The 16,584-nt window shown below is 43.8% G+C and overlaps 1 protein-coding gene across 1 annotated transcript in view; it reads right to left on the bottom strand.

Annotated features, from left to right (window-relative positions):
- The window catches only part of TMEM135 (transmembrane protein 135), a 523,462-nt gene that overhangs the window by 114,014 nt on the left and 392,864 nt on the right, over positions 1-16,584 (bottom strand). The gene's annotated exons all lie outside the window — the stretch shown is intronic.

Raw genomic sequence — 16,584 nt, 5'->3', positions numbered from 1 at the left:
CATTGTGTGGAATCTGGCCGGCACACAGGGGTGACTGAGGTGGGGGGGATGTCTGATAAATGGGTGGGGGGATGTCTGGTAAAGGGGGGGATGTCTGTTGAAGGTGGGAGGGGGTAGAGACTAAATAATTCAAAAAGGGGTACTAAAATGGTAATTCCCCCCCCCTCCTCTGATCCTCCTGTGCCATTTTTATTGATTCCCCCCTCTGATCCCCCCTGTGTTATTTTAAGTGACCCCCCTCCCCCAACCTGATACCCCTGTGCCACTTCATGGAAAAATAAGACAGCCCCTGAAAATAAGACCTAGCGCATCTTTGGGAACAACAATTAATATAAGACACTGTCTTATTTTCAGGGAAACAGGGTAGTTATGGGGAAATAAAAAGCAAAATAAAAAAAGATGCACTACAGGACGTCTATTATTCTAGACCAAAACATGATATGAGACACAGAAGAGGAAAAACTGTTGGATTTAGGGCAAGATAGATGAACAATATCTTCTTGCAGAATTAAGCCAGATTGACCTCTTAGGCCATGTTGTGATTTTGTTTTTCCTTATGGAAATAACTTTTTAAAACTCATATGAATCAGCAGTTACATAGTTACATAGTAGATGAGGTTGAAAAAAGACACACGTCCATCAAGTCCAACCTATGTGTGTGATTATGTGTCAGTATTACCTTACATATCCCTGTATGTTGCGGTCATTCAGGTGATTATCTAATAGTTTCTTGAAGCTATCAATGCTCCCCGCTGAGACCACCGCCTGTGGAAGGGAATTCCACATCCTTACCGCTCTTACAGTAAAGAACCCTCTACGTAGTTTAAGGTTAAACCTCTTTTCTTCTAATTGTAATGAGTGGCCCCGAGTCTTATTAAACTCTCTTCTGCGAAAAAGTTTTATCCCTATTGTGGGGTCACCAGTACAGTATTTGTAAATTGAAATCATATCCCCTCTCAAGCGTCTCTTCTCCAGAGAGAATAAGTTCAACGCTTGCAACCTTTCCTCATAACTAAGATCCTCCAGACCCTTTATTAGCTTTGTTGCCCTTCTTTGTACTCGCTCCATTTCCAGTACATCCTTCCTGAGGACTGGTGCCCAGAACTGGACAGCATACTCCAGGTGCGGCCGGACCAGAGTCTTGTAGAGCGGGAGAATTATCGTTTTATCTCTGGAGTTGATCCCCTTTTAATACATGCCAATATTCTGTTTGCCTTATTAGCAGCAGCTTGGCATTGCATGCCATTGCTGAGCCTATCATCTACTAGGACCCCCAGGTCCTTTTCCATCCTAGATTCCCCAGAGGTTCTCCCCCCAGTGTATAGATTGCATTCATATTTTTGCCACCCAAATGCATTATTTTACATTTTTCTACATTGAACCTCATTTGCCATGTAGTCGCCCACCCCATTAATTTGTTCAGGTCTTTTTGCAAGGTTTCCACATCCTGCGGAGAAGTTATTGCCCTGCTTAGCTTAGTATCGTCTGCAAATACAGAGATTGAACTGTTTATCCCATCCTCCAGATCGTTTATAAACAAATTAAATAGGATTGGTCCCAGCACAGAACCCTGGGGAACCCCACTACCCACCCCTGACCATTCTGAGTACTCCCCATTTATCACCACCCTCTGAACACGCCCTTGTAGCCAGTTTTCAATCCAGGTACTCAACCTATGGTCCATGCCAACGGACCCTATTTTGTACAGTAAACGTTTATGGGGAACTGTGTCAAATGCTTTTGCAAAATCCAGATACACCACATCTACGGGCCTTCCTTTATCTCAGTGGTTCTCAACTCCAGTCTTCGGGACCCACCAACAGGCCAGATTTTAAGTATTACCTTGGGGAGTTGCAGACTAGAATACTGCAATCACTGAGCAGCAAGTGATATCACCTGTGATGTATTTCAGTTATCTTGCAAACCTGGCCTGTTGGTGGGTCCCGAGGACTGGAGTTGAGAACCACTGCTTTATCTAGATGGCAACTCACCTCCTCATAGAAGGTTAATAGATTGGTTTGGCAAGAACGATTCTTTCTGAATCCATGCTGATTACTGCTAATGATATCGTTCTTATTACTAAAATCTTGTATATAGTCCCTTATCATCCCCTCCAAGATTTTACATACTATTGATGTTAGGCTAACTGGTCTGTAATTCCCAGGGATGTTTTTTTGGGCCTTTTTTAAATATTGGTGCTACATTGGCTTTTCTCCAATCAGCTGGTACCATTCCAGTCAATAGACTGTCTGTAAAAATTAGGAACAACGGTCTGGCAATCACCTGACTGAGTTCCCTAAGTACCCTCGGATGCAAGCCATCTGGTCCCGGTGATTTATTAATGTTAAGTTTCTCAAGTCTAATTTTAATTCCGTCCTCTGTTAACCATGGAGGTGCTTCCTGTGTTGTGTCATGAGGATAAACACTGCAGTTTTGGTTACTGAAGCCCCCGATTCACTCGTGAAGACTGAGGAGAAGAATAAATTCAATACCTTTGCCATCTCTCAATACCTTTGCCATCTCCCCATCCTTTGTAACCAGATGTCCTTCCTCATTCTTTATGGGGCCAATATGGTCTGTCCTCCCTTTTTTACTGTTTACATACTTAAAGAATTTCCTTGGGATTTTTTTGCTCTCCTCCGCTATGTGTCTTTCATGTTCTATCTTAGCCGTCCTAATTGCACCCTTACATTTCTTATTGCATTCTTTATAAAGTCTGAATGCTGAGGATGATCCCTCAACCTTGTATTTTTTGAAGGCCTTCTCCTTTGCTTTTATATGCATTTTTACATTGGAGTTAAGCCATCCAGGATTTTGTTCGCTCTTTAAATTTATTACCCAATGGGATACATTGGCTAATGCCCTTATTTAATATGCTCTTAAAGCAAACCATCTCTCCTCCGTATTCTTTGTTCCTAATATTTTATCCCAATTTATGCCTTTTAGCAAGGTTTGTAGTTTAGGGAAGTTGGCTCTTTTGAAATTCAGTGTCTTTGTATTCCCTTTATGTTTCCTATTTGTGTGATTATACTGAAACTAATTGACCTGTGATCGCTGTTACCTAAATTGCCCCGTATTTCCACATCTGTGATCAGGTCTGTATTGTTGGTAATCAGTAGATCCAGTAATGTTTTATTTCTAGTTGGTGCGTCTACCATCTGACCCATAAATTGTCCTGCAAGACATTAAGGAACTGGCGAGCCTTAAATGAACTGCGCGGTTCCCTCCGCCCAGTCTATGTCTGGATAATTAAATCCCCCATTATGATAACACTTCCATCCTTGCTGCTAATCCAATTTGTGATAGGAGATCCGTCTCCACTCCTCCTTCAGGTTAGGGGGCCCTATAGCATACTCCCAGTATTATTTTCCCCTTAGCTTCATCCCTTTGGAGCTCTACCCATAAGGATTCGACCTCCTCTCTAGCTCCCTCAGTGATGTCATCTCTCACATTCGCTTGTACATTATTCTTGATATATAGGCATACCTCCCCCTTTTTTACCCTCTCTATCCTTGCGGTATAGGTATACCCTTGAAATGTTTGCCAGCCAATCATGAGAGCTGTTGAACCAGGTCTCTGAAATTCCCACAAAATCCAAATCCTCCTTATACAACAGTATCTCAAGTTCACCCATCTTGTCTGCCATGCTCCTGGCATTGGTGAACATGCCACATAGTTTAGACCGGTTGCATATTGTCCTCGTATTGGGTGTTTCAAAATTTGCAACTAGGACTTGCTACTATACTCACCTTGTGTTTTTGTGCTTTGGTTAACCTACTACTAATGCCCTTAACACTACCCTCTGGAATATCATCCGCGCTGGCTATCACTGTCTCTGGACCCTCCCCCCCATCGCCTAGTTTAAAAACCCCTCTAACTTTTTGGCCATCTTCATTCCTGCAGATCTGCACCCTCCTCATTTAGTGCAGTCCGTCCCTTCTATAGTACCGGTTACCGACTGAGAAGTCGGCCCAGTCCTCCAGGAACCCAAACCCCTCCTTACTACACCAGCTCTTCAGCCACTTGTTTACTTCCCTAATCCATAAGCTGGGGAAAAAAAAGTTAAAGCGGAGCTCCACCAAACAGGGCAAGTTCCGCTTTAAGCACTCCCTCCCCCGCCACATTTAGCAAGCAGTTGTTTTTGGGGGGGTGGTACCTAGTTTTGACAGGTACTCACTCCCACTTCCACTTGGATCACCTAGGCTCTCCCCCTCCCTTTGTGCAGTCTTCTGGGACATGTCACAGGTCCCTAAAGACTACCAGACCATTCAGCAGGCGTAGCGCGACTTGCGAACGCGCAGTGCGCACCGGGCTGTGAAGCTGCAAGCTGTCACAGTCAGGTGTCCACAGTTGAAATGCTGGCGCAGGAGAGAGGAGGAGGGAGGCAATTGACAGTTCGGGTGACCACATCGCTAAATCTAGGAACAGGTTAGTGTGTGTTTATTAAAAGTCAACAGGTACACTTTTTGTAGCTGCTGACTTTAATAAACACTTTTACTAAACACAAAAAGATACTAAACACCAAAACGACTGAAGCTCTGCTTTAAAGTGGTAGTAAACCACCGTTTAAAAATCCTTGACATCTTCCCCAGGTCTTCCTTCCAGGTTTGCGGTTTCTGGCTACATGAGTGGCCGGGGTCACTCCCGCGCATGCATGCAGGAGCCGCCGTTTACGGCACCAGCTCTGAAGGTCCGGCGCTGTATGTTGGACCTTCAGAGCGCATGAGCCAGTAACGTCACCGGCTGCATGCACTCTGAATATCTCCTAAACTCTGCACGTTTAGGAGATATTCATAGTACCTACAGGTAAGCCTTACTATTGGCTTGGCCTGTGGGAACAAGGGGTAGAACAGAGTTTACTACCACTTTACCAATACCTGAAAGCCATTCTATTTTCCCCTACAGGCACTGTATTACTGCAAATGTTACCAGCAGTCATTCCCAGCTGACTAACCAGGGGGAATAGCCAGGTGCAGTTTCTTTCTTCAAGAATAGGCCAGCACCGGTGTGTCTACAAATCCGTACTCAGTGCAAGAACATGCATGCTTAGATGGGACTTGCACCCCTATTTATGAGCTGATGGCTTCTAATTATGTAGCAGGCAGATCAGGGCCTCCAGTACCAACCATCAGTTTACTGCTATGTTTATTCCTGTTGCTCAGGTATCTGTCATAATACTGTTTTCAAGACAGGAAACAAGCTGACTGTGTGACATTCTCCGCGAAGGGCTAACGAGCTTCGCTTGCAGAATTTGTTCACAGAGTGAATACACAAATCATACAAGTTACAAGGATACCAGTGTCTCTAAACACCATGCATTTTCTCCACAGATCATTTTTTGCCCTTTCAAATGGCTACATTCTGCAAATAGCCCATGTCGCAGCTAAAAAAAACAGCTGTTTAGGTATCTGGATCTCTGCTCTGCAGGGCAGCACGTGTACAGTCTGAATGCTGTCCAAGCAATGCTAAAGGATGTCAAAAAGCAACAGGAACTCCTGGCAGAAACACGAGCAGCTACTCCGCGCCATGAGTCTCACATATGCACATGTGCAGCCACTGCCATTACCCACCTCCTTTTCTGAAAACTCGTAGTACAAGAGGCCACAGATTGACAGCAGATGGATAAAAAGGATAGACAGACAGAAAACGAGACAGATATGACACAGGATAAAAGACTGATAATACTGTGGACATGAGGGATAAGTATTAAAGTGATTCCGAAGGATAGGTTAAAGCAGTATTAAACCCAAAAAACAATGGAGTCAACCTTAGACAGAAATACTGTCTTGAGAGGGTAGTCTTATATGGACTAGAAGATTTAGATGAACATTTAATAGGTGATCAACTAATTAAAGCCTATGGCCTGCATGAGAGGTTCGATCAAGTTCAAGTCCAGGTATTCGGTTTTCGGCCAGACCCTTCATTCTCTTCTATGGAGCGCCAGATTAAACAGACTTGTGTCCGTTTACACCCAGCTACCTCTGGGTCCAATCCAATGCGACAAACAAAAAAAACCGAAGGGGATCAGTTCCCCTCCGTCTGGCCGGATCAGAGGGCTGTTGGGTGAAAACAGACAGCCAGTCCGTGTACATTTGGCTGCTCATAGGCGAGCTGTGTCCATGTCCACTTTGCATAAGCAGAGCAGACACAGACCTGTCATCTGGCCACTCTGCTCAGCTCAGCAGGGTATCAGCAGACCGATCCCCTGCTGAGCAAAACCAAATCCGCTCGTGTGAAAGAGGCCCATCTCCAACCATTTTTTAATCAATACAGAAACGGTTATGGATAAGGCACAAATGTGACCATCTTAAGCACCCCTTTCAGTGGCAAATGGATTGTCCCAACTCTCTGACTTCCACTTTTGCTGGACATATTGGTCTGTTAAAAGTAGTTGAAAAATAAGAAAAGGAAAATTACAAGAGGGACTCAGAAAAGTGACTGTTTTGTTAATGCTAGTGAAAGACTGTATTACAGAAGTTAGTTTTTTTTTATTTTGGCCATAGTCACACTTTAACTGTAGAGAATTCATAAATAGTATGTTAAGCTGGCCACAGATGGATCCAAACTCGGTTCAGCAGAGACCAGACAAGATTAGATCAATCTATGGAATGGCTGGTTGTACCAAGTCAATCCATCGATCGACCTGGGTAAACCAGCCTGTCAGATTTTTTTTAACATATGATTACTTCCGATGGCTATAGCCGCTATGAGTAATCATTGTGCTCTTGTACATGGAACATAGGGAGCTCTGTCCAGGAGATCTAGCCTCAATGTAGAAGGAGTAATGGCATCAGGAAGACATAGGGGTAATATACGGACACCGAAGCAGCTCTTCTGAAGAGTAGAAGAAACTCAGGCTGGCAAAGATAAGGAAGTGGAGAAGGCGATTTAAGTGCAGTATTTGGATCTTTTATTAAGCCAGCAAGATAAAATTCACTTACAAGATGAAGATAAAAACAGGCTCATCTGACCATCACATAAAGGGCCGACCAGCAGCGATAGGAGGGATGTGGCCGGTGAACCACATCCCTCCCATCACTGCTGTTCGGCCAGAGGATTCGGAGTCACAGGGACAGGAACCTAGCCCTTTAAGTGATGGTCAGATGAGCCCGTTTTTATCTTCATCTTGTAAGGGAATTTTATCTTGTTGGCTTAATAAATGATCCTAATACTGCACTAATGGGAGTACACACGGTCGGACTTTTCGGCTACAAAAGTCCGACAGCCCGTCCGACAAACCTTCGACGGACTTTTGGCGGACTTGCGGCGGACTTTCTAACGAACGGATTTGCCTACATACGATCACACAAAAGTCAGACGGATTCGTACGTGATGACGTACACCGGACTAAAATAAGGAAGTTGATAGCAGTAGCCAATAGCTGCCCTAGCGTGGGTTTTTGTCCGTCGGACTAGCATACAGACGAGCGGATTTCTGGGTCCGGCGGAGTTACGACGTAAAGATTTGAAGCAAGTTCCAAATCTAAAGTCCGTCAGACTTGCGACTGGAAAAGGCCGCTAAAAGGTCCGGGAAGCCCACACACGATCGGATTGTCCGCCGGATTTGGTCCATCGGCGTTCGTCGGACTTTTGTAGCCGAAAAGTCAGGACCGTGTGTACGCCCCATTAGAAGCGCCTTCTCCACTTCCTAATCATTGTACTCTGCTGGCTGGGAAGGGTCCCCACAACCCCCGTCAGAACACAAAAGCACCGTAGGAGGATTCCCCCATTTTCTTGCCTTCTGTGGTGAAAGGAAAGGAAATCGAATCATCTATGGCCTGCTTTAGACACACTTTATGAATTCCCCCACTGTGTTTTACCTACTAAAGGATGTTTAATTCAATTTTGCGAGTCCCATGAGCCAGGAACCCCAGAAAGATTACACAACCAGGTCCTGCATGTCACAAAACTTGAGAGAAACTCAGGGCTCCCATTGCTTAGTGACAACAGATCTCTTGATCTGTATACTCAAAATTTGACGTTAACAATTTAGAGGGTACCAAAGTCATTGAATCAGCATGATTATCAGACAACAAGCCTTGTTAGGAGAGGCCAGCAATTTCTGACCCTGAACTTCCTTATAATGAGTTTCCTTTAAGCAATACATTCTTGTTCAGAACCCACCACTGCCTGTGAATGGACAAAGTAGTATCGGCACACTGATGAGGTAATTTCCCTGCACTCCCCTGCTGTAAGCAACAGAGCCCTAATTGGCTCAGATGATTACAGGAGGCTTATGTCTAGCCAGATGTAGGTTGTTATACTAGTTCTGTAAATAAATATAATAAGACTTCTACTCACCTTGCCAGCACTCCCCTGTCAATCCGTACAAGCCCTTGGTACATATCCAGTCCATCAGGGCATGGAGGAATATCTGAAATCCTTTCTAGATGAAGTGCTTGGGCCTGATTGCCAGGAAGAAGCAACGTGAGGAGAAGGAAGCTAGCCTTGTGTAAGCTCTGACACCATCTAACACAGGGGTCTTCAAACTACGGCCCTACAGTTGTTCAGGAACTACAATTCCCATCATGCCTAGTCATGTCTGTGAATGTCAGAGTTTTACAATGCCTCATGGGATGTGTAGTTCTGCAACAGCTGGAGGGCCGTAGTTTGAGGATCCCTGATCTAACACAAGGTTTGATCACCATCTGACACAATATTTGGAGGAAAATGAAGAAATGCCTGTACAACACAACTGATATCCAAGATCCTTTATTGGACAAGCCTTCAAACTGATGAAAAGTGCTACACAGTTTGCCAACCTTGATTCACATCTTAATGAGAAACTAAACTGTCTGGAAAAGGAAATTATTTCTGGTAAGAAAGAAAAAATGTTGTGAAACAAGATTGACTATGACACCAACAATGTGTATATTTGGAAACGGAGGCGCCAATGGAGCGGGATATCCCAGTCTGCTAGTGGGAAAATTAAACATGTTAGCTTTTCAAACACAGCAGCTGAGTTCTAGGATGATACCCAAGCAGCGTCCAGTTTGATCAATCACCTTCACGATCAGCCATTGGGGGAGCACAGGCTGGCACTACTTCAGTGGCAGCAAAAAACGAGGTCCGGAGACACAAATCCCACAAGAGGGGCCGCAACAGAAATACAAAAGGACACGGCGAGGGCGCAGGAGAAGAAACCGAGGAGCAGAACAGATCCATCTTGTCGGCAACCACGCAAGTTATGAAGGACTGTTTTAATGTTTTGAATCTGTCTAATAGGATCCTTACAGATAGTGAGATGTCACTACTATCTAAAGGACTTGATTTTTGCCCACAGAGACACCTGAACTTATTTGACGCTATATTAGAAATCTCACAATTAAAAAAACATAATTTTTCAGCAGGTGATGTGGAGAGTCCTGAGTAGTCTGAGTTAACTAATACAGGACTGGATGTGGAGGATTTTGCATTTAGGGAACACTGAGCTGTTAGAGACTTGGATGATTTGTTGTCTCCCAATGACCCCCCCCCCCCCCCCCCCCCACTGTACTGGTGATGATGCCTGTATTTGACTGATGCAAGCACCATCAGACCAGTTCTCTTTAAAACAAAATAAGATTTCTATCCAGTCAATTCTCGTACTCCTGAGATGACAAGGTTCCAAAGACCTGTTGAACGGTGGGGGGGGGACAACAGAGTGGCCGGATATTTTGACCAGAGAGGAGAGACTGTCTTTAAAGAGCCAACTCCCTTGTCATTCCCAATTCTGACAAAGGGGGACTCATAGTTGTTATGGATGTAGGTTTATATAGGGAGGAGGATATCTGAGACCTATCAGATGATCGTAGCTACATCAAACTTAGAGGAGACTCCACAAAATGGTACAGAGTGGTCCTCGCTGGGTTGATTGGTAGAGGGGTTAGAGTGGGTGTCTTTGGCCAAAATGAAGCTGAGAAGTTAAAGCAGAAGTAAATCCATCCATAAAACAGTTTAATTTCCGGCACATGCTGGAAATGTAACACTCCCATTGGTTGTGCTCTCAACCAAACTCTCAAACCATCCGATGGCTGGTGTCATAACTGATCACATGTGCAGCAACATGGCAGTTGTAGATTAAACACGCCACATGTCTTGTTAAACGCCCTTCCGCGAAAAAGTTTTATCCCTATTGTGGGGTCACCAGTACGGTATTTATAAACTGAAATCATATCCCCCCCTCAAGCGTCTCTTCTCCAGAGAGAATAAGTTCAGGCATCAATTCCCTAAATGAGAGGCTGGGGGCAGTGGCTGGACAGGCAGTTACAGCCTTTAGTCCAGCAACTCCCTGGCTATTTGAAAGATACAAACCATCTCCTTAATATTCTGAAAGATCTCAAATGGAAGAGTAATTTCTCGTGGGTCACTTGTAATGTCACGAGTCTATATTCCTCCATACCCCATGACCTTGCAATAGTGTCTGCTTTATTTTATTAGGACTCGGAGACATCCACTAATTTACCTGTAGAACAGCGAGGATATATTTTGGAAGTCTTGGAGTACCTATTGTCCCATAATTATTTCACATTTGACGGGGGGGTTCTACCTCCAGTGATGCGGGGCAGCGACGGGGGCTAAGTTTTCGCCCTCCCTAGCCAATCTTTATATGGGTTGGTGGAAGCGGTCCTGCACCTTGGGGGGGGAGAACCCCTTTAGGTCATCATTTAAGATATACCTGAGGTATATTGAAGACTTGAGTATTTGAATTGTAACAACAAAAATCTTGCTTTCACTTGCCATGCTAATGATAGAGAAGTACATTTTTTAGACATTTGCCTGATGGGAGCTAACCTGGAAGTTAACTCAACTCTATATAGGAAACCACTGTCGGGCAACTCTCAACCAACCAGTTACGTAGTATATTTGATCACCTGTGGCTTATATCACATACAATATGTTGGCAGAACCAATCGGCGTCTTCATGATCGCTTCTATGAGCACCTATATAGTGTGGAGAAAAATCAATCGACTAATGTAGCACAGGTGGTGGTCTCAGCGGGGGGCATCCATAGTTTCAAGAAACTATTAGATAAGCACCTGAACGACCGCAACATACAGGGATATACAATGTAATACTGACATATAATCACACACATAGGTTGGACTTGATGGACTTGTGTCTTTTTTCGACCTCACCTACTATGTAACTATGTAGCAAAACACTTTAATATGTGCCATGACGCCGATACATCAGCCATGCATGTACAGGTGATTGACAAAATCAAGGCTCCAAAGAGACAAGGTGACATTTTCCGGCTGCTTTGCCAGAATTGTTCTGGATTTTCCATCTCCAGACTTGCATCCCACATGGGTTAAACTTCGAGTGGGATGTCAGCCACTTTTATTAATAGTTGGTATACAGTTTTCCCCGGCTGCAGCCGGCATTGTCTTGCCCATCTTATGTATATAGATCATATATGACCATATACTTACATCCTTATATTTATTTTTGGATATATATATATATATACACACACACACATTTTTTTTCTCCATCCTGGGTGTAGAATTAGAACCTTGGGTAACTATACATTTTATAGTGTCGTTGGTGTATCTGATGTTGTGGCTGGGTGGTTGGAAACTGGTTATATTTTGATCGTTCTTGTAGATACAGAATTTATGATGTTTATTACTTGTTTTCTACTATCCTCTGCCGCCCACCCACACCATAATTTTAATATGTGGTTGTGCCACCTGTTGCTTCTATATATATGTGACACACATATTGTTTATATATTGTTTTATATTTAATTTGTCTCCCATATTTCTTCTTTTTCCCCTTTCCCCTTTTTTCCCTTTCTTTTTCCTTCTTGTGGGGTTTTCTTGTATGTGGTTTCTCTGCACGTCTATTAAAGGTAACAGGAAGTCTTTAATCCATGCCCCAGGACACCTGTGTAAGGTGGAGGTGGGGCTAATTAAGGAGTATCAGTAAGACATACCTGTGTAATGATTAAGCACATTTGTATTGTGTGAAACGCGTCTACCAGGCACTCTTCTGTCCTGTAGGGTCATCTTGGCATGTCCAATAAAGGATCTTGGATATCCGTTTTGGTGTGCAGCCATTTTTTCATTTTCTACTGTCTGCAGAGGCGAGCCGGGGTGGGCACCCACCAATTCCATTAGGCTTCCTTGTCTCACCTGGAGCGGCGAGTGTTCTTTGTTCAGTTCAACATTTGGACTCAGCAATCCAAAAGAACAAAGGAGCAGGAAGGAAGCATGGAGGGCGAGAGTACCAGTGGTTGGGGGGTGGTTTTACAAGAGAAACTGTCACTTTGCCTTGATTGGGTCTTTAGGTTCCCTATGTATTCTCTATACTCAAATCTGTTTATTTGCCCTCATTTAAGCAAAAAAAAAAAAGGCCAACTCTAGTGAGTGTTCATCTCCATCACCCTGAATAAACACTAATCTCAGGAAGCAACAAGCTGCCCGATCTCTCTAGTCTGACATGTTATATAAAGAATAAACCAATTTGTCAGGTAGGAGTTTGGCATCGTGCCGGCAGCAGCGCCACACCTTTGCCTATGCAGCTGTAGGCCAGTCTCCTGCAGCCCTGCCAAACAAGAACAAAGTGTGAGCAATCTACAGGCAGATGGGATGAAAAACAAGATTAGCGTGTGATATAGAAGAAAAGATTATTAGGATTTTCATTCATTGAGTGCTGTCTCACACCGAGGATGTGACTGGAAGTGGCATCTGTTATACACGATCATGCTAAGACACATCACACCTGTCAGCGCTAGACAAGAGGTAATTCTCAGGATCACATTTTCCATATCAGCTTTTAGAAACAGTCGGGTGATCTCCGTGAAAGGTGCCGGCCTCTCTGAGACATATTTCATCAGATTATTATTGTGAAAGGCCTCCACCGAGCACACAAAGCGAAAATGATGATCTTGTCTTCCAGGTGTAAATTGGGGGGGGGGGGGGGGGGAATTAAGTGCTTATCATAAGAATGTCCTTCTGTACATTCACTCCTTTAAATACATCATCCTAATGCAATGGAAAAAGCTTGGTGTGTTCTTAGCATGTTAAAGCTAAACTTGGGTGCACGTTCAAGGACAGCGCTCTTCCTGCAAATGTGCACAAACATAACTCCAACTGTATCCAGAGACAATCCCAGCTTTCAAAACCTTGTCCTTGGGAATTTTTTTTCCTTGGTTTTCACTGCTGACTCCATAAACCAAAGGTCTTTTTTGGCAATTTGAATCCAATTAATTTAAGGGTAAATTATAAAAGTTGTCTGGTTTGTTTTATTTGAAATGTTATGTAACCCAAATCATTAAAATTCCATATAATCTGACTTTACGTCTGCAGCTTTCACTACAATAGTGCCTTAAGATCCTGCCGGAAAGGTCCTTGTTCAGCCCCTTCCTGTTATGGGGTGACAACTGTCTCCCAATTGTGGTCAGCGTTGTCACATGCATTATCAACTGGAGACTACAAGAGGCTGTACGGACACATACTGCACAGGCATGATCCACTGTTATCACCATCATGAGGAGGGTCCAGAGCACGGATGTGCAGCTGACAACGGATTGACTGTAGACAGGAAGAGGCTAAAAGAGATTGGAGGAGGTCAGAAGCATTGAAAGGATCAGAGTGGTTCTGAGTGGTCAGTGCAGTCATGTGTTGCTGACCAATCATAACGGATCTGATCTGTCCTGGCATCACTAAGATAAGAAGAGGAAGTACAGCATGGTTTTCAAATTCCCCGGACCGATGCACTGGCCTGTGTAGATGGCGAAACTGAATCCCCCACAGAGGTAAGTGTAGCAGGGACCAGGCAAGTGGGTGTGTGTGTTGCTGTGGCTATTTTAGTGATTTTTCTAGCATAAATATGGAATAACATATTAAAGTGGTTGAACCACTTGTACCTACAGGTAAACCTATAATAAGGCTTACCTGTAGGTACTGTAAATATCTCCTAAACTTACACAGTTTAGGAGATATTTACTATATACGCTGCTGCCAATGTCATCGGTGCATGAGCACTGAAGAAACGGCCCGCTGGTGCCTTTTTTAGGTCACCCATACTCCACCCCTTTTCGACAATGTCATGAAGGGGAGGGGCTTAGTCATTATCACATAAAGCGCAGGCATGTGCCCATCAACTGCAGCCTTACTGTGCCCATTAAATTTGGCCTGTACAGTATGGAAGGTGTACAGTATGTGTATATATAGGGGGTAGATGGTATTAGTGTATACAGGATGGAAGGTCGGTGTATATAAATGTATTCGGGACAGATGATGTATATCTGCAGTCAGTGATGATAGAGGAAGGTCTCTATATAGAGGAAAGTTGGTATATACAGCTACCTGTATGTGGTGGGTGTGTATAGCTGTATTCAGGACAGATGATGTATATCTGCAGTCAGTGATGATAGAAGAAGGTCTCTATATACAGGAAGGTTGGTATATATAGCTACCTGTATATAGAGACCTTCCTCCATCATCACTGACTGCAGATATACATCATCTATACAGCTATATATACAGGACAGATGATGTTTATCTGCAGTCAGTGATGATGAAGGAATACAGGAAGGACGATGGGTGTATATAGCTGTATACAGGACAGGACAGATGATATAATCTGTCCTATATCTGGCACCCCCCTTCACTGATCATACCTGTATGCACTCAGCTGCCCCCCCTCATTTGCATATATGTCAGGCCCTCACACACACATCTGTAAGCACACACACAGCTCTGCCCCCCTGTACACAAACAGCCTCCTCCCTTCACTTGTACTTACAGCCCCCACATGTAAGGTGGTCTTCCTTCTCCCAAGTTCTGTTTCCACATGTCCCTGTGAAAATATAACAGGCAGCAAAGCAAACACGAGGGGCGCACAAACAGAAAGCAGCCAGAGGTGGCAGTAAAGAGCTCTGAAAGCTCAGTGACACTGATCTGCAGCAGCTGTGGAGCCGACTCGCACAAACCCAGAGAGCCAGCACAGCTACAGATGCGGCCAACTGCAGGCCCTTGCTGATTCCAGGGGAGTCACTGCCCCCCCCCGCGCCCCTACCTGCGGACGCCCATGGGCCTGTGCTGTGGCCAGTGGCTCCCGCGGGCAATAACAGTGCCGGAGCCCGCAAACCTGGAAGTAACTCCAGTGAAAGATGTCAGCCATGAGAGTGGAGTTCAGGCGGCACTGCAGGGCTTCGTTCTAAGGTAAGTATTTCATAATGAGCTAGTATGCAATTCATACTAGCTCATTATGCCTTTGTCTTGCAGGATATTAGTTTTTTTGTTTTTCGGAGGTTTACAGCCTCTTTAAGGCCATGTATTGTTTAGAAGCCAAGATTCCCCCATTCAATTGCTAACGAACCTGTTGGACTGGTTCATGAGCTCAGGGCAGGAAGTGATGCTACAGTAAGTAGCGGGAGGGAAAAGAGTACTTGAACAAGCCATGTACACAAAGAAACTGGTAGAAGCTTTGCAGGACTCTGAGAATCATGAAGCAGTCGGGAAGATCCTGGAACCTCGAAGAAGACTCCATCACCAGGAAGAACCAAGTTAAGTAGCTGTTTAGTGCTTGCCTATCACATACATTGTACATGCTTATTTGTAGGCATATTTTGTAATACTTTGTATATCTTGAATTGTTTTCCTACAATTGTATGAACAGCATTTCTATTTATTAAAACAAATTAATATACACTACAGAGATTGTTATGCTTCCTTGATTCACCGCAAAATAACCTTAATAGACACAAAGCAAAACATTGGGGAGGGTGTAGGGTGTTCATTCACATTTTCAAATTTTCAGTGAAGGTGAACTAAAAATTTAAGGATACAAAGCAGAACTTGCATATAAATGCAACATCCACTTATCCTTTAGATCCCTACCCTGTGTAAAAACACAGAGGTATATGCAGTTCAGCAGTGTCTTCTCTTCTGAGATTTGGGATCCTTAGCTTTCCCTGGATCTCGCTGGAAAGCATCAATCAAGGGTAAGGCATATTTTTCACTATACTACTAAAGTTTGATTTTATTGCATTTGCATTTTTTGCAGAATCTGCTTAAACGTCAGCTATATCTTGCCCGTAGGCAGAGCAGAGAGAAGGCTGAGCAGTGGAAATCTAACAAAGATGAACATTATCTACCCCTTCTTTTTCAAGTCAAGTCCTCAAACAGCCAAAAGAAAAAAACAAGGGCTTCATCACACTTTTGTGTTATTAAATTGCGTGCTTCTTTTACTTTATTTGGGCATTTCTATTTGAAAACGCATGTACTGTGTGTAATTCATAGATTTCATACATCTCTGTGGCTGATACGTTTCTGTCAAAATGCAACAAAACTGCTGTTTAAAGGACTTAAAAATGAGGAGATGCCAGCTGGTTAAAGCAGCACTGATCTGATCATGCATCTTGTTTGAAGTTTCATATTGAGTTAACAAGTTACAAAACATTTAAAACAGTCAAAACATTTTTGAAGGAGGGAAAGGGCCACACACTTATGATGCCACAGCACATAAAAACTTTTTGCAGGTAACACAGACCCACAGGATGTCATCCCTCCTGTCATCAATCCATTTCAACGCACTTCACCTAAAAGGGCTTAATTGTTGAAAAGCGGTCACGTGATCCAGGGTGGGCAC

The sequence above is a fragment of the Aquarana catesbeiana genome, linkage group LG02 (assembly GCF_042186555.1).
Source record: "Aquarana catesbeiana isolate 2022-GZ linkage group LG02, ASM4218655v1, whole genome shotgun sequence".
Classification (NCBI taxonomy): Eukaryota; Metazoa; Chordata; class Amphibia; order Anura; family Ranidae; genus Aquarana; species Aquarana catesbeiana.
Note: the sequence above shows the minus strand (reverse complement) of the source record. Positions and strands in the feature narration are given on the sequence as shown.